This window comes from Notamacropus eugenii, chromosome 5 (genome assembly GCF_028372415.1).
Source record: "Notamacropus eugenii isolate mMacEug1 chromosome 5, mMacEug1.pri_v2, whole genome shotgun sequence".
In the NCBI taxonomy this organism is placed as follows: Eukaryota; Metazoa; Chordata; class Mammalia; order Diprotodontia; family Macropodidae; genus Notamacropus; species Notamacropus eugenii.
In genome coordinates, this window is record NC_092876.1 from 351,795,469 (window position 1) to 351,818,869 (window position 23,401).

General features: G+C 38.9%; 2 long non-coding RNA genes across 3 annotated transcripts in view; one reads left to right on the top strand and one right to left on the bottom strand.

The window, feature by feature from the left end:
• LOC140506615 (uncharacterized) overlaps positions 1-23,401 on the top strand; it is a 71,977-nt gene that overhangs the window by 44,017 nt on the left and 4,559 nt on the right. The window lies entirely within an intron of this gene.
• LOC140506614 (uncharacterized) overlaps positions 1-23,401 on the bottom strand; it is a 236,931-nt gene that overhangs the window by 38,233 nt on the left and 175,297 nt on the right. The window contains exon 4 of one of the 2 annotated variants that reach the window (XR_011968013.1): positions 10,356-10,509. This is a non-coding gene — a long non-coding RNA (uncharacterized lncRNA). The remainder of the gene's footprint in view (positions 1-10,355; positions 10,510-23,401) is intronic. The other variant, XR_011968012.1, reaches the window with a different exon arrangement.

Below are 23,401 nucleotides of genomic sequence, written 5' to 3' on the forward strand. Positions count from 1 at the left end.
TTCTAACATTCCTCCCTTCCCTTATCCCCATCTTTTCTCTTGTCCTGTAGGGCAAGATAAATTTCTACACCCCATTACCTGCATTTCTTATTTCCCAGTTATATGCAAAAACAATTTTCAACATTTGTTCCTAAAACTTTGAGTTTCAACTTCTCTTCCTTCCTCCCTCCCCACCCACCCCCACTGAGAAGGTATGCAATTCAATATAGGCTATATATGTGTACTTTTGCAAATGACTTCCATAAGAGTCATGTTGTGTAAAACTAACTATATTTCCCTCCATCTAATCCTGCCCACTATTTCTTCTATTCTCTCTTTTGAACTTGTCCCTCCCCAAGAGTGTTTACTTCTAATTGTTCTCTCTTCCCATTTGCCCTCCCTTCCATCATCACCTCCATGCTTCTTATCCACTTCTCCCCTACTTTCCTGCAGTGTAAGACAGGTTTTCATATCAAATTGAGTGTGCATTTTATTCCTTCCTTGAACCAAATGTGATGAGAGTAAGCTTCACTTTTTCCCTCTCACCTCCCCGCTTTTCCCTTCCATTGAAAAATGCTTTTTCTTGCCTCTTTCATGAGAGATAATTTGCTCCTTTTCATTTCTTCTTTTCTCCTCCAATATATTCCTTTCTCACCCTTTAATTTTATTTTTTTAGATACGATCTCTTCCTATTCAATTCACCCTGTGCACTCTCTCTCTCTCTCTCTCTCTATATATATATATATGTGTGTGTGTGTGTGTGTGTGTGTGTGTGTGTGTGTGTGTGTATGTATGTATGTATGTATGTATAATCCCACCAACTACCCAGATACTGAGAAAAGTTTCAAGAGTTACAAATATTATCTTTCTATATAGGAATGTAAACAGTTCAACTTTAGTAAGTCCCTTATGATTTCTCTTTCCTGTTTACCTTTTCATGCTTCTCTTGATTCTTGTATTTGAAAGTCAAATTTTCTTTTCAGCTCTGGTCTTTCATCAAGAATACTTGAAAGTCCTCTATTTCATTGAATGATGTTATACTCAGTTTTGCTGGGTAGGTATGCTTGGTTTTAATCCTAGTTACTTTGACTTCTGGAATATCTTATTCCATGCCCTTTCATCCCTTAATGTAGAAGATGCTAGATCTTGTGTTATCCTGATTGCATTTCCACAGTACTCAAATTGCTTCTTTTAGCTGCTTGCAATATTTCCTCCTTGACCTGGGAACTCTGGAATTCGGCTACAATATTCCTAGGAGTTTCTCTTTTTGGATCTCTTTCAGGAGGTGATTGGTGGATTCTTTCAATATTTATTATGCCCTCTGGTTCTAGAATATCAGGGCAGTTTTCCTTGATAATTTCATACAAGATAATGTCTACCCTATTTGTTACATCATGGCTTTTAAGTAGCCCCATAATTTTTTTTGATTCTTGCAGTTCTTTATTATGCACAGCTAATTTTACCATTTTAAGTATATAAGTTTAACCTGTAGCTTTCAACCTGTTTGTCTGCATTGATAATTTCTTTTTTTTTAAATTTATTTATTTAACTTTTGACATTCATTTTCACAAAACTTTGGGTTCCAAACTTTCTCCCCATTTCTCCCCTCCCCCACCCCAAAATGCCAAGCATTCTAATTGCCCCTATCACCAATATGCCCTCTCTTCTAACATCCTTCCCTTCCCTTGTCCCCATCTTCTCTTTTGTTCTGTAGGTCCAGATAACTTTCTATACCCCATTACCTGTATTTCTTATTTCCTAGTAGTAAGAACAGTACTCAACAGTTGTTCCTAAAACTTTGAGTTCCAACTTCTCTTCATCCCTCCCTCCCCACCCATTCCCTTTGGGAAGCAATCAATTTAATATACACCATATATGTGTAGTTTTGCAAATGGCTTCCATAATAGTCGTGTTGTGTAAGATTAACTATATTTCCCTCCATCCTATCCTGCCCCCCATTGCTTCTGTTCTCTCTTTGGATCCTGTCCCTCCCCATGAGTGTTGATCTCAAATTGCTCCCTCCTCCTATTGCCCTCCCTTCCATCACCCCCCCCACCCTGCTTATCCCCTTATCCCCCACTTTCCTGTATTGTAAGATAGGTTTTCATACCAAAATGAGTGTGCATTTTATTCCTTCCTTTAGTTGAATGTGATGAGAGTAAGCTGCATGTTTTTCTCTCCCCTCCCCTCTTTTTCCCTCCACTGAAAAGTCTTTTGCTTGCCTCTTTTATGAGAGATAATTTGCCCCATTGCATTTCTCCCTTTCTCCTCCCAATATATTTCTCTCTCACTGCTTAATTTCATTTTTTTTAAGATATGATCCCATCCTCTTCAATTCACTCTGTGCTCTCTGTCTCTATGTGTGTGTGCGTGTGCGTGTGTGTGTGTAATCCCACCCAGTACCCAGATACTGAATAGTTTCAAGAGTTACAAATATTGTCTTTCCATGTAGGGATGTAAACAGTTCAACTTTTGTAAATCCCTTATGACTGCTCTTTGCTGTTTACCTTTTCATGCTTCTCTTCATTCTTGTATTTGAAAGTCAAATTTTCTTTTCAGCTCTGGTCTTTATGAAAGTCCTCTATTTCATTGAAAGACCATGTTTTCCCTGGAAGTATTATACTCAGTTTTGCTGGGTAGGTGATTCTTGGTTTCAGTCCTAGTTCCTTTGACTTCTGGAATATCATATTCCATACCCTTTGATCCCTTAATGTAGAAGCTGCTAGATCTTGTGTTATCCTGATTGTATTTCCACAATACTTGAATTGTTTCTTTCTAGCTAGTCCCATAATTTTTAAATTGTCTCTCTTGGATCTTTTTTCCAGGTCAGTTGTTTTTCCAGTGAGATATTTCACATTATCTTCTATTTTTTCATTCTCTGGTTTTATTTTTTAATTTCTTGGTTTCTCATAAAATCATTAGATGGAAATCTGTTCCATTCTAATTTTTAAATAACTGTTTTCTTCAGTGAGCTTTTGAACCTCCTTTTCCATTTGGCTAATTCTGCTTTTTAAAACATTCTTCTCCTCATTGGCTTTTTGGACCTCTTTTGCCAATTGAGTTAGCCTATTTTTAAAGGTGTTATTTTCTTTAGCATTTTTTTTGTCTCCTTTAGCAAGCTGTTCACTTGCTTTTCATGATTTTCTTGCATCACTCTTATTTCACTTCCCAATTTTTCCTCCACCTCTCTTACTTGATTTTCAAAATTCTTTTTGAGCTCTTCCATGGCCTGAGGCCACTGCATATTTATTTTGATGTTTGGGATGCAGAAACCTTGACTTTTATGTCTTCCCCTGATGGTAAGCATTGTTCTTCCTCATCTGAAAGGATGAGAGAAAATACCTGTTCACCAAGAAAGTAAGTTTCTATAGTCTTTTGTTTCTCCTTTTTTGAGCATTTTCCCAACCAGTTGCTTGAATTTTGGGTCCTTTGTCAAGAATAGGGTGTAATCTGGGGACCTGTAATATTTCCGTTCCTCTAAGGTGACACAATCAAGCCTGCACACTGGTCTGGGAGCAACCAGAAACTTTTCTCCCTAGAGTCTGTGAGTAGTTGAATTCCCTCTCCACAACCACCTCCAGTTCCACCACACCAGCAGGCTGAGATTCAGATCAGCTGGTCAATTCCCACAGGGGCTTTAAGCTGAGGGCTCCAAAATGGAAGCTGGCTGCTGCCTGCTTCAGCCACTGAAGTTGCTGCCACCCTCTGCCACTACTGCTGCCTCCCTGCCACCAGGGGGAGACCCTGCTCCCTTCTTGCTCAGCTGAAAAAGCCCTTTCACTGACCTTTGAAGATGCCTTTGGGTTGAAGGATCTGAGAACCTCACTGCTGCTGGGTATTCTGCCCCCAAGGCCTGCTCTGGTCCTGTTCCTCCCAGTGCCACATGGTCAAGGCTGGGCTATACTCCGCTCCGCATCCAGTGCAACAGACCTTTCCCGTTGGCCTCTGAGGTCATCCTGGGCTGCAAATCTCCTTCACTCTGTCATTCTGTGGCTTCTGCTGCTCTAGAATTTGTTGAGAGTCATTCTTTACAGATATTTTATGGGCTGTGTGGGAAGAGCTAGAGTATGTGTGTCTTTTTGCGCCACCATCTTGGCTCCTCCCTCCATTTGAGGTTTTCTTGACAAAGATACTGGAGTGGTTTGTTATTTTCTTCTCCACCTCATTTTACAAATGAGGAAACAGAGGAAAACAAGATTAAGTGACATGCCCAAGGTCACACAGCAAGTAAATGTCTGAGACGAGATATGAACTCAGGTCTTCCTGACTACAGGCCTGGCACTCTATCCACTACGCCACATAGCTGCCCCCATTCATATGTTTACCTCCCACTATATAGTGAGGTCCCCATTATAAGATTAGCTTCCACATCTAAGATTCATATTCTGATATTGAGATGAGATTCGCAGTGTCTTAGCTATGGTCATGCCAATGGATAGTGGCTTCCCATATATGGAAGCAATAGGGTTGATACTATATAAATCAATATTACATATTTAGAACTAAATATAAATATTGATAGATGTTGTGTGTATAGATAGGGATAGAGATATGGACATAGAGATACAGATCCCAATAAGCCTGAAGATGCCCTAATTAGATCTGTATCTATAACTATTTGGAGGCAGAGAGAGAGAGAGAGAGAGAGAGAGAGAATCTATGTATATCCATTGATCTAGAGATTAAAGGGACCTCAAAGTTAATCCAGTTCAATGCCTCTCACTTTATAGATGAAGAAATTAAGATCTAGTGCACAGGGTCAGCTCTGCTATTTCAGGAAAAGCTTCATCCTCCAACTAAATTTGCAGAAACAATATTGGCTGCCTTTGAACATGTAAATTGTGTTTCATATTCATGCCTCTAGGTTCTCTATTTTAACTATAGACTTTTGTAACTTTAAAATATTCTCCTAAATGACTCCTCTATCTTTTCCCTGTCTTCTACCTGTCATCTATTCTATATGTATATTTTCTAGGTGCATGACACTGATTGTTTCACCCTGCATTCTCTTTAGTGACTTGACAGTACCTAACAAAAGAAGATCCTAATTTTCGAATACTCCATTATCTTTACCATCTGTTCCCTTCTCTTCTTTCATGAATGGCCATCATCCATGTATTCAGGTCCTCAATACCTCTTCCCTGGACAATAGCAATAGCTTCCAAATCAGTCTCCTTGAATCCAGTCTCTCTTCTTTCCAATTCTCTTTCCATGAACTGCCAAGTTGATATTCCTAAAGTACAGGACTAACCATGTCAACTTATCTGGTACAAAAATTCTAATGATAGTCTTCTACCTGTAGGATAAATTCTCAATCAACAAGAATTTATTAAGTGCTTGTCATATACCAAACTCTATGCTAGAGAGAACAAAACAAAAATTAAATAGTTCTTGCTTTAGAGAAGCTTACATTCTCTTGGGAAGAGATATCATGTGCCTATAGAAGTATATGCAAAGTATATACACAAAATAATAAAATAAATACAAGGGATGGAGGGAGGACATTAACAGTTGGCAGGATTGTGAAAAGCTTCCTATAGAAGATATGGCTTAAGTTGTGTCTTGAAGGAAGAGAGAGATTCTAGGAGGCAGAGATGAGGAGGGAGTGCATTCCAGGCATGGGGGCCAATCAGTGCAAAGTACAGCTATAAAAGATGGAGTTCCATGTGTGAGGAACACAGAGAAGACCAGCTGATCTGGACTGTAGAGAGCAGGAAGCAGAGTAGTATATAATGAAGCTAGAAACATATGTGGGGGCCAGGTTGTGAAGTCCTTTAAAAGCCAAACAACAGAGTCTATACTTTATCCTAGAAGCAATATGGGGCCACTTGAGTTTATTGAGTAGTGGAATGAAATGATCTGATCTGCACTTGAGGAAAATCACTTTGCTAGTTGTATGAAGGATGGATTAAAGTAGAGAGAGTCTTGAGGCAGGAGACCAATTAGGAGGTTATTGGAAGCAGTTCATGTGACAAGAGATGAGGTTCTCACCTAAGTTGGTAGAAATTAAAAACAGCAAGATTTAGCAACAGATTGTATATGTGGGGTAATTACAACTGAGGAGTTGAAAATTTCACTGAGGTCTGGGGCATAGGTAACTGTTACTTTGCAAAGGGTTGATGAGTGAGTAAGAAAAGAAGTAAAAGAAGTGAATTTAAACAACTCTTTCTAGAAATTTGGCAAAAAAAATTTGGGAGTGATATTGGACAGCATGAAGGGAAGGAAAGAACAAGTGAAGGTTTTTTTTAAAGGTGGGAAAGACTTAGAAGACTTGTAAGAAAGACAGCAACACAGAGGGAAAGATTAACAGGGAGGGGATAGCTGAGATAGTAATCTACTGAGGAAGATGAGTGGAGATAGGATCAAAGTCATCGGTATAGCTTTTGGTCTTGACCAGGAAAAGGGTCACCTCATTATCAGAGATGAGTGGAAAAAGGAAAGAATGGGGAATGGTGTGAAGGACCTTTAAATAAAGAGAAATAGAGAAGATGAAATAGTAAGGAATGACCTCATTTTTTCTCAATAAAGTAAGAGGCAAAATCCTCAGCTAAACGAGTGGAGGGAGAAAAGTGGAGGAAGAAGCTTGAAGAGAAAAAGGAAGGTACAGAATACTTTCTGTGGGTAATGGAAAAGAATCAATTAAAAAAAATTGATTGGATGTTTCATTGAGAGCCCAGTTGAGGTTAATGTTCTAATCATCTTGGTTATCTGACTTTCTTAAATGCCATTCTTTTTTTAATCTATATTATTTCCAATCTATGGAAAAAATAAGTGTTTTCATAACACAGAATAATAAAAAATGATTGCACATGAAGCTGCAAATCTATTATGTACAACTTTCTATTCTTTTTAAATATATAATAAAGTTATCATGTAAGTTTATTTTTTCTTTCTTCTCCCCATCCTAGAGAAGGCTACCATTAGACAGAAATAAGTGTGTGTGTATACTTACTATATATTGTATATATTATATATAATACTGTATTATTATAATCTTGTGTATAATATACAAATATATATTATATACAAATATGTTTATATGTAAAATTATTCTGTACATATTTCTATTTATCAGTTTTTTTCTGAATGTGGATAATGTCTTTCTTCATATGTCCTTGATAGTCAATTTGAGTATTTATAATAGTCAAAACAACTTATTTGCACAAAGCCATTCTTAAAACAATATTGTTCTTACTATATATGCTTTTCTCTTGGCTCTGCTCATGGCACTCTTCATCATTTTGTGCAAGTCTTGCCCTTCCAAACCTTAACCCTAGTTTTTTCCTGCAGAATGGAGTTAAAGAAATGAGCACATGAGAAAGCGCAGAAATGGATAGTAGGAAAAAAGTAGCATTGGGGTTTGGTTTGGCAAGGGATAGGTGGTGATAGGACAAGGAGGCAAGGAATTTGAGGGTAGAGAGGGGGCAGTATGGACTTAACTATAGGTTTGAGATTAAGAAGAGTGGAGAGTGAAGTCAGAGTAAGGTCAGTAGTCCAAGAAACTACTGAGGAGTATAGGGATTATATGTGAAGGAAGAATACCTTTAGGAGAGGTAAGGCAGTGAGTGGGAAATTCAAAGTGATGGCAGGTAATAGAGTAACATGTAAATTTCTTAGTTTGGCATTTAAAGCCCTTCCCCATGCTGACTCCAGCCTTCTTTTCTAGACTTACTAAACATTATTCTCCTTCATACACTCTAGATTTCTAAATACTGGGTCTTCTTACTATTAGTCCTCTTATCTAAGTTTCCATCTCCTGTCTTAGTGTCTTCACCTGATATCCCCCCTGTTCCTAATGCACAATCTCCACCTCAGAGTTCCTGACTTCCTACAAAGATTGGCTCAAGTACTCCCTACGAAAAGCCTATCCTGTCATCTCTTAGTTCCTTTCCCCTCAATTACTCTGCATATATTATGCAATCCTATCTGTATGTTGTTTCATCCCCCAGTAGAATGCAAACACCTTGAAAGAAGGGACTCTGTATTCCAGCATCTAGCACAGTACCTGGTATATAGTTAATAATAAGTGACTGATAAATGTTTGTTGAATGAGTAAAAGAATGGACCCAAGCAATCATTCTGGCTTCATCCTGAGCTAATCACCTTCTCACATACTTTAGCTTCAATCCTTCATTTTCTCTCCTCACTACCTTTGTTCATGCTGCTGTTGCTGCCACTGCTGGAAAAACAAAACAAAACAAAACTTAGAGTCAAGAGACCTTGGTTCAAGTCTTGGCTCTGACATCGTACTAGCAATGTTTTCTCTTGTCTTCTCTGAGTCTTTGTTGTTTTGGTTTTTTTTCCTCTGTGCAATGGATATAATAACATTTGCCTAACTGTTCAGCTACCTCCCAGGGTTCTTGTGAAGAAAGAATCATGCAATACTTAATGTATTATATTCATGTTAATCATTGCTATTATTCTTACCCATCAGCTTTGTCTCCTGAAATTCTATCAGTCTATCACAGCCTAGTCCCTATGCCACCTTCTTTTAAAAACTTTCCTCGTTCCCCTCAGTTAAAAGTGATCTCCCTACCCATTATCCTACCATAGTAACTTCATGGTGTCCCTCCCTTGGTATTTATCACATTCAATCTCAAAATGTAATTATTTATATGCATGTTTTGCTGTAGCAGGTAATAGGTATACATACATAAGTATGTATGTATAGATGGAGAAAGAGAGAGACAGAGACAAAGACAAACAGAAAGGTAATTAATTATAAAGCACAGTGCCTGGCACATAGTAGGCACCATATAAATGCTTAGCCCCTTCCTCCTTCCCTGTCCCACTTTTCCCTAATAGATTGTGAGGTCATTAAGAAGAGGAACCATGTCTCTTCCATCTATGTTTCTCATACATGGGTAGACATCTATTCTAATGGAAAAGCATTTATTCATTGCTTACTAAATGTAAGTCACCTAACCCTGTCTTTTCAGTTTTTCATCTGTAAGATGAGCTGGAGAAGAAAATGGCAAACCACTCCAGTATCTCTGCCAAGAAAACTCCAAATGGGGTCATGAATAGTTGGACACGACTTAAACACTTAGCAACAAAAATGCTAAAAAGCATTGGGGTTCCAAATAGAAAGCTGAGACAATCTCTGCTCTCAAAGAGCTCACATTTTAATTGAGAGCCACAATATACATGGAAAAGTCATGTTCAGGGTGGAGAGCAATTCTCAGAGGTCTGTAGGTTCACCTTTGGTAAGAGGAGATTCTGTTGCTATTTGGATGAGTAGGCTTTGGGCTTGGATCACTGGGGGATGAAAGAGTCCTGTACTGATCATATGGTCTTCACTTTCTCTCTGGCTTCTCTTGTTTTTGTCTCTGTGCAGTTGAGATTAAGATATGGAAATAGATTTTTTTCTGTATGAATAAACAGATGTATTTCTGAGAATTCACACAATCGGTTGTTTATAAATCACATCCCATTTTCCTTTGACATAACATTTAATAACTGGATTCATCAACATTTATTGAGAATTTACTATGTGTAAACTCTGAGGACACAAAAGACAAAAATGAAAAAGAACCTGGCCTCAAGAAGCTTACATTCTACTGAGAAGATACAATTTTTGTTGTTGTGTTTGTCCTTTTTCTCGAAGAGATTTGAGTGAGGAAGGGCTGTGCAAGATTACTAAACTTCATTTTCTCCTCCTGAGCCATCTGGGTCCAATGACCAGATATGGATCAGAATGACTGAGGTGGCCCAGAATGCAATGGGGAGACGTTGGCCTTTTAGGCTAAGGTCTTTTCAGGTTCTCTTTTAGTGAGATAATGCCCATTCAGTGAATAGTTCTCTTTAAGAAACGAGTCAAGGGATGGCCTCTTTAATAATAATAAAAAACAATCAAACTGGAGGGAAAGACCCTCAGGAGTAATGGCCAAAAGGGAAACAGTTACTATTTACATTCACTCTGAGCCAGGAGGAGAAGACAACAATATATACACACTAAATAGAAAGTAAATCAGAAGTAATACAGAGAAAATTCAAGAGGGAGAAAGCCTTAGTGAAGAGGAAGTTAGTAAATCAAGGAAGTCTTTCAGAAAAGGGTACCTGAGCAGAGCTGTGCTTTGAAGGAAGCTAGAGAAGAAGGGAAGAGAGAATGTATTCCAGATACGACCATTTCATTTCATTTCATTATTTCATTCATCTTAGATTTTATAATAAGCTATTTGGTAAAAGCAGAAGTACAAATATATCTGCCCAAAACTGGAGTTACATTCTCCCCTCTACTGCCTCTGTCCTTAGGGAGAGTGGACTCAAACTTAGAGTGGCTTCCACCAACATTCTTCCTGCCACAGTCACTTCTGAATGGGATGCCAAGGTCACTCTTGAATGTGGCACAGTGAATAGAAAAGCTTCTCTCTTACTTTCAGAAAGTAATGTCTTAGTTGGCTTCTTGATTTGTTGCTGGGTCGGGCTATGCAGGTACTTACTCCTCAGGGCTGATATGGCTCCTTGTCATACTCTCCTCTGACACAAGGAGCCCTGAAGTTTGTTGTTCTGTCTCCAGTACTCCTCAGCCTAAGGTAAAGAAATATTAAACACAGTCAGAGCAGAAGAAATAGCAGGACTGTGCATTCACAGCCCACACGAAGGCCAGGGTGGAGAGCTATGGAGATGGGCAGTGCAGGGAAAGGAAGGATCCTCTACCTACACAGAGGTTTACCTTGCCACCAAGAAAGAGTCAAAAATCTTTTTTAAATGCCTTTCCCAACTCTTCCTAGTTTTTATTGGAGAGGGGGGTATATGTCAAGTACATACAAAGAAGTACATACTAAATAGCTATTATAATATCCAAGTTATCATTTTAAGGTTTGCAAAATGTTTTACATATATTATCGCATTCATCCTCACATCACAACGAAGTAGATCCTATTATAATCCTTATTTTATAGATGGGAAAACTGAGACTGAGAGATGGAGCTATTTTCCCAGGGCCCTACATCTAGTTAGTATCTGAGGGAGCATTCAAATGTAGGTTTTCCTGGCTCCAAATCACACTGCCTCTTTGGGGCAATTACAGTTTAAAAGGAATCCCTGCTATGAACGCACTCCTTTCGTAAAAATTCTTTAGTGGCAAAAATAATCAACTCAAATTTATTTTTTTTGGACTTTATGTTTTTGTTAGGGCTAATATTTGTATTTTAGACTTTTAAAAATAATAATAAGGAGCTTCTGTATCACTTCCAAGCTTTCTCCCACTCAGGGATGGTTCTCTGTATGAAAACGAGGGAGCCACATACCTGCTATGATTTTATTAAAAAATATTTCTACCACTACCCTGATCTAGTACTCGAAATAACCACATAAGTAGTTCTTTAGGGTCAAGGTCAAGGCCCCTGTAAGTGATCAAATATTGTTACCTCAGTGGAACAGTGGATAGAGAACTGGACTTGAAATCAAGAAGTCTCATTTTTCTGAGTTCAAATCTGGCCTCAAATATTTACTAGCTATATGACCGTGGGCAAGTCATTTAACCCTGTTGCCTCAATTCTTAATCTTTAAAATGAGTTAGAGAAGGAAGTGGCAAAGCACTCTAATATCTCTGCCAAGACTACCCCAAATGGGGTCACAAAGAGTCAAATGTGACTGGAATGACTAAACAGAAAGGGAAGAAGTTAAGTTATTATTGCCTATTAATATATTTAAAGGAATGAATTTCTCAGATTCAGTTTTATAAACTACAGTCAGGTCTGTGAGGAAATAAGATATAAAGGCATTAAGTTTTTATGAGAGACTAAGGCTCAGCAAAGATCTTGGAATCACTGAGACATTCTTGAGAAGGGGCAATCCCATTGAGTCTTCAACTGAATTAAAGAAGTGTGAACTCCAACCAACCTACTTCTCTTAACCTAGTCAAAACTCCAGGCTTCTCCATGGAAATCAATACTTGAGTTAATTTTTCTCCAAATATATCAGTTCTCATTGTCCTCATGTTAAATACCACTTGTCAATTTTGAGTCAGGCCTTTTAACTTCTAGGTTGAACATTATTATTTCTCTCCTCTTCCTATTGTATGAGCACTGCATTTAAGTCAGAAAACAAGTTCTCAGCCAGGCTCAGAAATTTACTAGCTGTGTTAGTTTTGATAGCTCATTTAACATCTCTGAGCCTTGAGTTCCTCATTTGTAAAGTAAGAGTGATCATGTCTAGCCCTGCCAACCTTACAAGGTTATTGTCAGTATCAGTTGGAAAAATGGATATGAAAATGCTTCATAAACCATAAAACTCTATAAAGACTCAGCGTATTAAGACTCTCTTCTTAGCCTTTAAAACCCTTCACAGTCTGGTTCCAGTTTACCTTTCCAGGATTATTTAGAATTATTTCCTCTCATATACATAAAGCTAAATTGCAGCCAAATTGGTCTGCTGATGATTCCCAACACTCAACATTATATCTCTTATGGCCTACTCTCTCTCTCTCTCTCTCTCTCTCTCTCCCTTTCTCTCTCTCTCTGTCTCTGTCTCTGTCTCTGTCTCTCTCTGTCTCTCCCTTTCTCTCTCTCTCTCTCTCTCTCTTTCTCTCTCTCTCTCTCCCTTTCTCTCTCTCTCTCTCTCACACACACACACACACATACACACACACGCACAGAGGAACGTCCTCTCCACTCTTCACTTCTTCACTTTCACATTAACTCCCTTTGAGTCTAAGTTCAGATGTCATCTTTTGCAGGAAGCCTTTACTGATCCTTCTACTTCAAGGGTTCTTTTTTAATTAAGGACCCCTTTGAGAGTCTGGTAAGGCTTATGGAGCACTTCTCAGAATAATGTTATTAGATAAATCAAGTAAAATACAAAGGATTACAAAGGAAAATAAAGGTTACTGAAAATATATGTGATTTTTTTTCTCATCCAATTTCATGGACCCCCTGAAATCTATGAAGGGCTCCCCAGCTTAAGAAGCCCTTGGTCCAGTGATTGGTTTGCTCCCTCTTCTCAAATGGTCTTGTGTTCTCTTATCATGTTCATGTTGCATTTTGCCACTGAGCCTCAAAAAACAGAAAGAATGTAAGCACCTTGAGGGTAGGAACTTTTTTTTCCTTTTGTTTTGATGTCACCAGTACCTAGCACAGTGCCTTGCATATAAGCATTTAAATAGTACTTACTATGTGCCAGGTACTGTGCTAAGTGTTTTTTCACAAATATTATTCCCATTTGATTCTCACAATTTTTCAGTTGAAAAAGCTAAAGCAAATAGAAGTTATGTGACTTGCTCAGAGTCGGTTAGAAAGCTAGCAAGCATCTGAGACCAGTTCTGATCAGCCAGTTTGAAGGAGAAGATCTTTGATGTGAGAAAGAAGCTTTCTTAGAAAGGCATAAGGAGATGAGTCCTTGAAAACCTGGAAGGGAGCTTTGGAGCAAAGGCAGAGATCAGAAAGAAACCTTGTAATTTAACAACATCATATTTGGGATAAATAACCAAAGAAGAATGTAAATGAGGCAACTCTGTGACTTGAAAACTACCAGGCTAGTTTCTTTTGATTCAATGACTGTTGTTGTGTTTGTCTTCGTTGCTGAAGAAGACCATGCCATCAGAGAAATGATGATATGACTTGCACTTGACTTTGTTTTGAGTGAGGGAGGGCTGTGCAAGGTCACCTGCCTCACTTCTCCTCCAGAACCATCTGAATCCAGTGACTAGATATTCATCAGGATGACTGGAGATGACCCAGGATGCAATGGAAGACCTTGGCCAAGGTCTATTCAGGAACTCACTTAGGGTATGGTTAATGCCCATTCAGTGAATAGGCCTCTTTAAGAAGTAGCCAGGGGATGACCCCTTTAATGAGTATGCATTGCCATAGTGGAAGATACATTCTTCAACTGTTTCCCATGAGGAAGTCACTCAATCTCTTTTGAAAGGTGTGGCTGTCACGGAGGTGGCCCTGTGGTCTTCAAGGTTCAGGGTAATGCATAAAATGTCAAGGCAAATAAGATTACCTGAAGAAACTACTTGTCAATGGACCTCTTCTATTTGAACTTTGTATGACTATCATACGCGTAAAGACATGATAAACACAATGGAGATTTAATGGGAAGAAGGAGGAAGAAGAAAAAGATCTTGCTCAGTCACACAGTAAGTAGTAGAGTCAGAATTTGAACACATACCCTCTTACTCCAGTTAGAATAAAATAGAAGAATGATGATAAGCATAGACTAAAGATTATTCTGGGTGCTTTTAGCTCACGTTTTCATGGAGGTAGATCAGGTGTAACATTCTTTTATTTGTCACGCTGGATCAGAACAATTAGAAGAGTTCAATCCTTCCAGGATGACAGGATAATAGAATAATTGTTGGTTTGATTGTTTGGTTAGGGAAAGCTATGGCTCTCACATCAGAAAGGTCATTATTGAGATCTCTTAACCAATTGCTGCCCCCCATACAAGCCACACATTGCTTTAACTTTATTTGTGTGCTATGCCCAAGTCACACAGCTACTGTGTGTATCTTACTGCTCCTTCCATGAAAGAGCTTACAATTAATTTGGGAGGAGGAAACAACACCTAGGAAATAATTAGACCCACCTTAAATGCTATTAAGGGTTCAGAGAAGGCACTAGATCAGCAAAGAAAAAGCATTATGGGAGCAAAAGGCTTTAGCTCCATCTTGGAGAATGGAAGAGGCAGGGGAGAGAAGGGAAGGCCTGCCAGTTGTAGGGAACAACATGAGCACCAACTCAAGCGGAATGAATGGAAAAACAGGACTGTAGGCAGAAATGATGCATATTGATTTTCCACATAAATCCAATGAAAAACTTTGCATTTCACTTTGCCTTTGCAGACTTGGACATTCTCTACCTGAGGCCAGCATTTGGATAAAAGCTATAAAATGTAGCCAATTATCTGGCTGGCTCCAAATATATTTGGCATCACATAACTAGATCAGTCTGTGTTTCTGAAAGTCTTTTACTCAATTTTTAGCTGGTGTAATTGTTTCCTAATCTAAATCATTCAAAACTCATTTTGGAAACAGATATATTTTTGGAATTCAATAACACATTAAATTCAACAAACATTTATTAAGTGGCTAGTCTGTTTAAAACACTGTACTAGGTGCTGAAGATATAAAAATTAAAAAAGGCACAGCTCCTGTCCTCAAAGAGTTTAAAGTCTAAAACAAATGCATGTCAAAGATTTATTGCATACTTTTCTTTGTTCTTCTTCCAATTCTGCTTCTAGTTATTTATTATGCTCATTAACTCACTGAATTTGGAGTTTGTTTCTGTTTTAACCGAATGCTTCAGACTGTTGTCATAAAGCTAGTTTAAATCTTGGTCCAGGAAGTCTATGGCTGTTGTGCTCTATAGATGAGGTAGACTAGGTTCTTTTAAGAAACACTTCAGTTTCTGAAGGATTCAGGCTGAGATAGTTTACAAAAGTTACAAATCGCTAAGACAGACCTGCACAACATACAGCCCATAGGCCACTTGTGACTCACCAAAGGATTTCAGGCAACCTAGGAAAAAAGTAGGGAACGTAAAAGATAGTAAAGATGTAACAAGTGCTTTGTCTGTGTCCCATTTAACCTGCCTTCCACCAGTCAATATTATACCTGTCGTGTAACTGAATGTCCAATAGACATTTTGAAGTCAAAATAGAACCCAGTCTTTCTCCCTAAACCCTCCCCCCACCTCCTACCTTCCTGTTACTGTAGAGGACAAAACCATCCTCCCAGTCCCTAAAGCTCACAACCTAGAAGTCATCCTGAATTCCTCACTGTGTCTCACCCCACTCCACCCCCATATCTAAGCTGTTGCCAAGGTTTTCTGATTTCACCTTTACAACATCTCTTAAATACACTTCTTCCTCTTCTCTGACATTGCCACCACTTTAGTATAGGTCCTCTTCACCGCACGTCTTGATTAATGCAATAGACCCTGGTGGGTCTGCCTGCCTCAAGTCTCTCCCAATTCCAATCCATTCTCCATTCAGTCATTAAAGTAATTTTCCTAAAAGGTAAGTCTTATCATGTCCTTCTCTCCCCCATGCTGCTTCCACTCAATAAACTCCAGTAGCTTCATATTGCCTCCAAGAGCAAACACAAAATTCTCTGTTTGGCATTCAAAGACTTTTATAACTTAGCCCTCTCCTACCTTTCCAGTATTGTCACACCTTTCTCTCCAACATGTACTCTTCAGTCTAGTGACACTAGCTTCCTGATTGTTCCTTAACCAAAACACTCAGTCTCTTGGCTCCAGGCATTTTCCCTGGCTGTTCTTTATACTTGAAATACTTTCCCTCCTCTACTCCAACTAGTGACCTCCCTGGTTTCCTTTAAGTCTCATTTAAATCCCACCTTCTACAGGAAACCTTTTTCAACCCCTCAAAATTCCAGTGTCTTCCCTCTGTTAATTTTTTCCTATTTATCCTGTATATAGCTTGCTTCACATATATTCATTTGCATGTTGCCTCCCCTTTAGATTGTAACTCCTTGAGGACAGGGACTGACTTTTGCCTCTTTTTGTATCCCCGGTGCTTTGCCTGGCATGTAGTAGACACTTAATAAATGTTTATTGAATAGAATTGAATCTAAAAATATGCCTCAGAGGTGCCTAGAACTAGTGTGTTTTATTCATTCATTTAGCAAATATGTACTGAGTGGTCAGTGATTATTTTTCCCCCTAATATAAAAAATCATGATAAACTATAAACCCATGGAGCATGAAAATGAGTATAAATCATTTTGCAGCTATGAAGTTCTAAGTGGAAGCAAAATTCTAATCCATATTTGCCTTTACCTTAAGTCTCCATTCTGTGACTTTGGAAACATGAAGAGGAAGATAGAAAGCTATAAGCATTATAGTAAATGTATATATAGAATCTATGTTCTCATGGGGTTAACATTCCAGTATAAGTCACATATACTAAAAACTACAATATAAGGCAATTTGGGAAAAAGCCCAGGTGAATGCCACAGGAATTCAGGGAAAAGAGAAAGACACTTCCAGGTTTGTCTTGTGATCTTGGAAGTCTTCATAGGAAAGGTAACACTGGAGGTTGTAGCACCAGTGTGATATTCACAGCGCCTACAGTAGCCATGAATATCCTGGCATCATTCTGAATCATGAAATACAACAGATTCTCCACATGGAAGACAGAGCCAAAACATTTATTCAGATACCAGAAAGCCAAATCCATCATAGTAGCAAAAATATATACACAATAATGTGGAGGACAACCCAATTCCCAAGCTTTCCCCCTACTAGCTTTCCCACAAACCAACTCCGTTAAACAAATCACAAACAAGCACTTTCATTCACACTATGCATGAGCCTGCATCCTTCCTAGCTCTGACTACTCTCATGACTAACTTCCTCTCAGCTCTGCTCTAGCTCCACTCCTCCCTGATCTACCCATTCAGCAAAATCCTCCTACCACAGGTCCATGTGACTTAGATTTTCATGTGACCCAGGGAGGTCACATGGGCCTATTAATGAATGGGAAAGACCTTCCCATTTAAATTACCATTACAAAGGTTGACCTCAAAAAATGACTGGAAATGGATAATCAGAGAGGAAAAGGTCATTCCAAAAAAATAGGAAAATGGAAAAATACGAGTCATGGTCAGAGAAAAGTGAGTAGAGAAGTTTGGCTAATAGTGAAAGAAAGAAAGACTAGAACATTCCAATCTTGCTCTCTACTGCTGCATTTCTTCATCTGGGGCCATTTAACCACTCATCTGCTTGTGTATTCATATAGTAGGCTTGAAACAATTTAGCCATAGACCAGGGAAATATAAGGACTCACTGGATTTATGGCTCAGGCAGATCAACATCAAATCCCCTTTGCTATTATTCCCACTAATCTTTTACCTGGTTACAGCAATAAGGTACATCCTGGCTCTCTTCCATTACCATCTCTGGCTTTTAAATCCTCATTATCAAGTTCAGTTCAGGAGCCGTCTCTTCCTTCACAACTCATCTCCTCAAACCCTACCCATGTAGGTTCAAAACAATCTCACTCTCGTCAAATTTCTGAAGTTTACTTTATCATATTTCTTGGAAAACCTTTGAGACCTTTGATTGTTTTTACATATTTTTGCACATCCAGTGCTTTCAATCATGTCTTCCATGTAGTAAGGGTTTAATTAATATTGACTGGTGAATTAAATTGTCCAAGATCACACAAATAGTGTGATCCAGGACCAAAATCTATTATTTTGCTGTCATACCTTCTAGACATGACTATCTACCTGACCCTTGTATCCTCTAAAATCTCAGGCATTACCATCTACTCTGAAGCTGCAGCCTCTGGACTCCTGGGGCTTATCACGTTCCTTGTCATTCCATTCTAAGGATCACTGTGTCTTCCCATTCTTTCTGCAGCTGAACCTTCATATGTGTATCATCTCCTTACCATTAGAATGTGAGCTTTTTGAAAGCAGGGGCTATCTCACTATTTCATTTGTCTATTTGAAGCCTCAGTGCTTAGCATAGTACTTGGCATATAGTAAGCACTTGAAACATAATCATTCATTCATTCATTCATTCATTCGTTCGTTCCTAATTATCAATCCAGGTCTCTTTTGATTGTATTTTGCTAGGACTATGGATCTCCCCAGAAGATCACAGGCTTCATTACGTCTAGTAGATAGGGTTAATAGCATACTCCAGGCTGCTTATGAACTTCCTTGTTTGTTTGCTTTTTTAAACAGTTCACAAAATGGTACTACACTATTTGTCAACATTATAAAAATGGATATAAAGCACCATGCAGCTATAAACTTCAAAATAGAGGCAAATTTAAAACCCAGGTGTGCCTCCATTTTTTAAAAAAGAAAAAATCTTTTTATGTACCAAAAATTCAACTAAAGAGATTGATTAAATAATGGGATTGCTCATTTTGCAAAAAAAAAGTCAGCCATAGAGAACTTTAAGTAGGAAATTTCCTTAGTGTTTTTTGAAAATTTATGGTAATTAATTTACATGTCTTCTCAGGAACACACATACACATATATACAAACACATGTATGCTTCCTTTCTGTAAAGTGTAGTGCCTACATTTCAAAGATATCACTACTCCACGCTGCAAATTCTTCCATTTCTTCACTATTACACCAATAATTTTTAAATGCCCTCCACTTCTATTAACCATGTCAAAGAAAAATATTGTTTCAAGGTAATTATATTTTGAGTCAATCACCTATAGCCTCCTCCCCAATACACACACACACACACACACACACACACACACACTCATTCTACCTGAAAACAAAATAGACTGCTGCTGCTTTGCTGGATATTGTCTGGTGTGAATGTGCAATTAATTAAGCAGGGTTTAAATGTAAAATTGATTCCAAAAATATAGGGTGATAATTCAAGTCTAAACTTGTTTCAGAAAGGCAGCTCCTCAGAAACAAGGAACCGTTGGGGTGCAAATGAAGAGATATACCACCAGATGATCATAGTTGCCTCTGCCAAGGTTGAAACCCAAGACAAATGAAGCTGATAGAAGTTGTAAATTAGATTGGCCAATCAGAATTGAGGAATCAGAAGGCCTGTGTAATCGATCTTTCTCTTTTGCTCTTACAATTCAGATTCTCTTCACCATTGGCTATAGTTGGAGGATGCAAAATAGTGGCTACCTCTTGGCCTCCATACAGAGGAAGTGGTGTATGCCATTTTCTCTTTCTACATTGATAGCACCATCTTCATTTGCATTCTTTTGACAACATCTCCAACTTATTAATTTGTGGGGGCATATCTAAGTAGGTGGTTTGTCCCATAATAAAAGTGTAAAACTGGAAATCCAAAGAAGAAGAGAGGAGGAAAAAGCCATGACTGCCCATCTGTTAACCAAAGAAAAGAGGTGGGCACAAGAAGGGGAAAAAAAAATCTAATATTATTCGATTTTGAATGTTGGGGGTGGGGAATGGTGCATGAATAAGATCAATAAAATTAGCATATAACAGAAGGCAAAACAATGAATGTGCATAAATGCAAATATGTCAGTGCATTAGTGTGAATGTGCACCTGTTTAATCGTTTACACATGTGAATGTGTATGTGGGTCTGAACAGATGTGTGTATGTGTATATGTGTAAGATGGATGTAATGAACAAATGTGTGAGGGAGTGAGCATGTGTGAAGAGATCACATTTTTAAAATTGAAGTAATAAATTATACCTGGGATCCCCCCAGAGACCTATAAATAGGAAACTGAAAGCATTTCCTTCTATTTATTTTATAAGTACAATAAACTTTATCAGCTCTTAGTATTGGAAACTCGTGCAATATTGATGGGCTGCTCACTTTAGAAGTTATTCAGAGGATGGTGTCAGGAGGCTAATGAAAAAGAAAATGGGGGTGGGGTGAGAGGGCTTCTTTCCGTCTGTCTGACAATAAGGATTTATCATAAGGATTGATCATTCCACCTCCTAAACTATCTTACAGCCCAACACAAGGTACTCCATCTCATCCATGATATAATTGGGTTGGCCTCAGGCCTCTGAGCTCTGTGGAAGGTCATTGTAGACAGTTTCTTTGTGCAAGTGCAAGTAATGGATATTTTCTTGGGTTCTGATGAGAAGACACTTACTGAGGAAAATCTGAACAGAAAAGTCACATGAGGTTACTCTGCAACACATCTGGCCAGATCAATAAGAAAATATTTTCACAAAGCCACCCACCATCTAAAAGAAACCTATGGTCAATTGTCAGTTATCAGTCAGTTCACAGGGAACTTCTGAATGGCTGGGGAGGGGCAAAATCAGTTTGTCCTGAGCCAAAATCTCCTTATCCCCCAAGTCTCAGAAATATGGAGGGCAGGAAGGTGGGAGAGGAGATATTTCAATTCCAGGTTCCATAGCATGTTTTTGCAAAAAATTTCACATAATCTCCCTCCAGCAATCCTCCAACTCACCCAAAATGCTCCCTGGAGTATTTATATCCCAGTCCCCAGAATTTTATCTCTGAATATCTAGGTGCCTAACCATGCTCATTTTTTTCTCTCAAAGGTCAGACTTCCTTTACTGCAGTGCTCTCTCTCTCTCTCTCTCTCTCTTTCTCTCTTTCTCTCATCTCTTCTTTCCTTCCCTCACTCCCACCTGCTCTTGTGCCTCCTCCCTGCCCCCTCCCAAAATCCTATCCCACTTTTGCCTTAAATCTTTACGTAACTTCCAGGAATTTACCCTGATAATTCAACTAAAATCTATGAGGGTGGGTGGGTGGGGGGTGTTTTGAATCATTTAATAGCCTGCTTCACAGAGGATTGAATAATCTTTTCATCAGGACAAAATGAGGGGGCAAGTAATTATCCAGGCTGTATGTTCAGGCAAACTGAACATTAGTGACAGTACCTAGACCTTGTCTGCAGTCCAGAAACAGCTACTGCCCAGCGTCTGAAAACCCCAAGTCTTTCCAGCCAGTCAACAAACATGCCACTCAATAGCTATAACCAATTCAGCAAAGCCACAACCCTGTACACCCAGTAATCAACCAGTGGAACCATAACTATAAAGTGCCAATGAGAGTTCATATCCTGGTTAGCTTGCTGGCTACCTTGATGAGCCATTTTTTTCAACAATACTATTTTCTCAGAGTAATAACCTTGAATATTATGAACTAGCTCTTCAGGGAACCAAACTTTCAGTGAATGCTGACCCCAATCCATTTGGTGAATGCTCCCAACCTTCCTCATATTATGTGCATGTTCTGCTACTTTCAGGGAGCCATAAATGACTTCTCTGGTGGGAGAGTTGGGGAGGGTGCACTTATATAAGTGTGAGGCTGAGAAGTAGCAATTCTAGGAGAGACTCATGTGGGGCAGAGGCAGATGATGAAAATTGGCCCCAGATACTGTTTCATGTGTAGATGGGAATTGCAGATCTGGGCTCTCATTCATGTTCACAACTTGTAAGCTATCACCCATATTCACAAGGACAGTTGCAGTCTGAGAGAAAAGTAGAACTTGCCACAACTGGAACATAACCTTTTAGAAGGAAGGAACCATGTCTCCACATTTTCCTTTGTAGTATTTTGAGAATAAAGGATAACAACCTGCCAACACACTATGTGCTAATAGTCTCTTAATAATAATGTTTGATAGATGTTGTAATGGTGATTCAATTCCTCTGAAATACAGGACTTCATCTCTATGGGTACCCCTATTATGGATGCAGATAATAGTCCCTCTACACCTTAGCAGACTATGCAAGGAGCTGTCTTGGCCAAAACCTAGTATTACTTCATGGCCTGACTTGATAACTGTGATGGGAATTGAAACAAAATCAATAAAGTAGCAACATTATAGATTTGGAGCTGGAAAGGACCTTGGTGTTGTTCTGGTTCATTTACCTACCCCACCCTCTCCCAACCTCTCTCCCCAAACCCATGCTCATTTAGCAGACACAGAATCTGAGACCCAGGGAGATAAGTGACTTGACTGAGGGCACATAGATCATAAGGAGCAAAGCCAGGACTTAAAGCAATTCTCTGACTCCAAATCTAGAGTTCTTTCCATTGTACCATACTGCCTTTCATGGTTTATTTTCATATCAGTCCCTAAAGAGCACCTAATCTCCCAGTAGACAGGTAGGTGGCACAGTGGATAGACTAGTAATTGTCTAAGGTCCATCAGGAAGTCTAAAGTTCAAATCTAGCCTCAGATAATTACTAGCTATGTGACCCTGGGCAAGTCATTTCACCTCAGTCTTACTCAGTTTCCTGGACTGAAAAATGAGGATATCTCCCAAAATTGCCATGAGGATCAATGAAATATTTGTAAACCCCTTAGCACAGTGCCTAGTACACAGTAGATGCTTAATAAATTTCTTCCTTCTACCAAGTTTGTCAAAGTACCTGAGTATCAGTATAGGACAAGTATCACTCCCCAGAGCTCTTGGAGGTCTCCCTGGTATGGTAAGCAGTGCAGACTCTTAGAATCACACAGGCTGAAATCTGGGAGAGACATTAGAAACCATCCATATGAAACCCTCTCATCCAATTTAAAGATGCAAAGGGGGTTGGGCTAGACAGCCTCAAAGGTTCTTTCCAACCCCAAGGCTAGGAAAGAATATCATTTATCTTCTAGGGCCTTCTGAAAGTTTCTTCTCCATTTTAGACCCTCAAGATGCCTATTTTAAAGCCATTTGCGCAATTTGGTTATTAGTTTCAGGCTACAAGAGAGCATCAGAACAGGAAGCTGGTTTCCGGGTGTTTGTGACAGACTTTGTGAGTGGACCTTGACTGTATGAAAATAAAGAGAGCAACTAGTCAGTGTGCGTGTATACAAGTAGGAGGTCTGTGAGTCAGAGTATTTGCAGTGGGTATGAGTCAGCCTGTGTTGTGAATGGGGGTGTTGTTCAGTTGCAGATCCCTGAACAACTTGAGAACTTTGAGGTGAATGTCAGTTTAGAGAGTGTGGGGGAGATTAAGAAATAAAGCACCCTAAAAAGGTTAACACGTCTAGTCTCC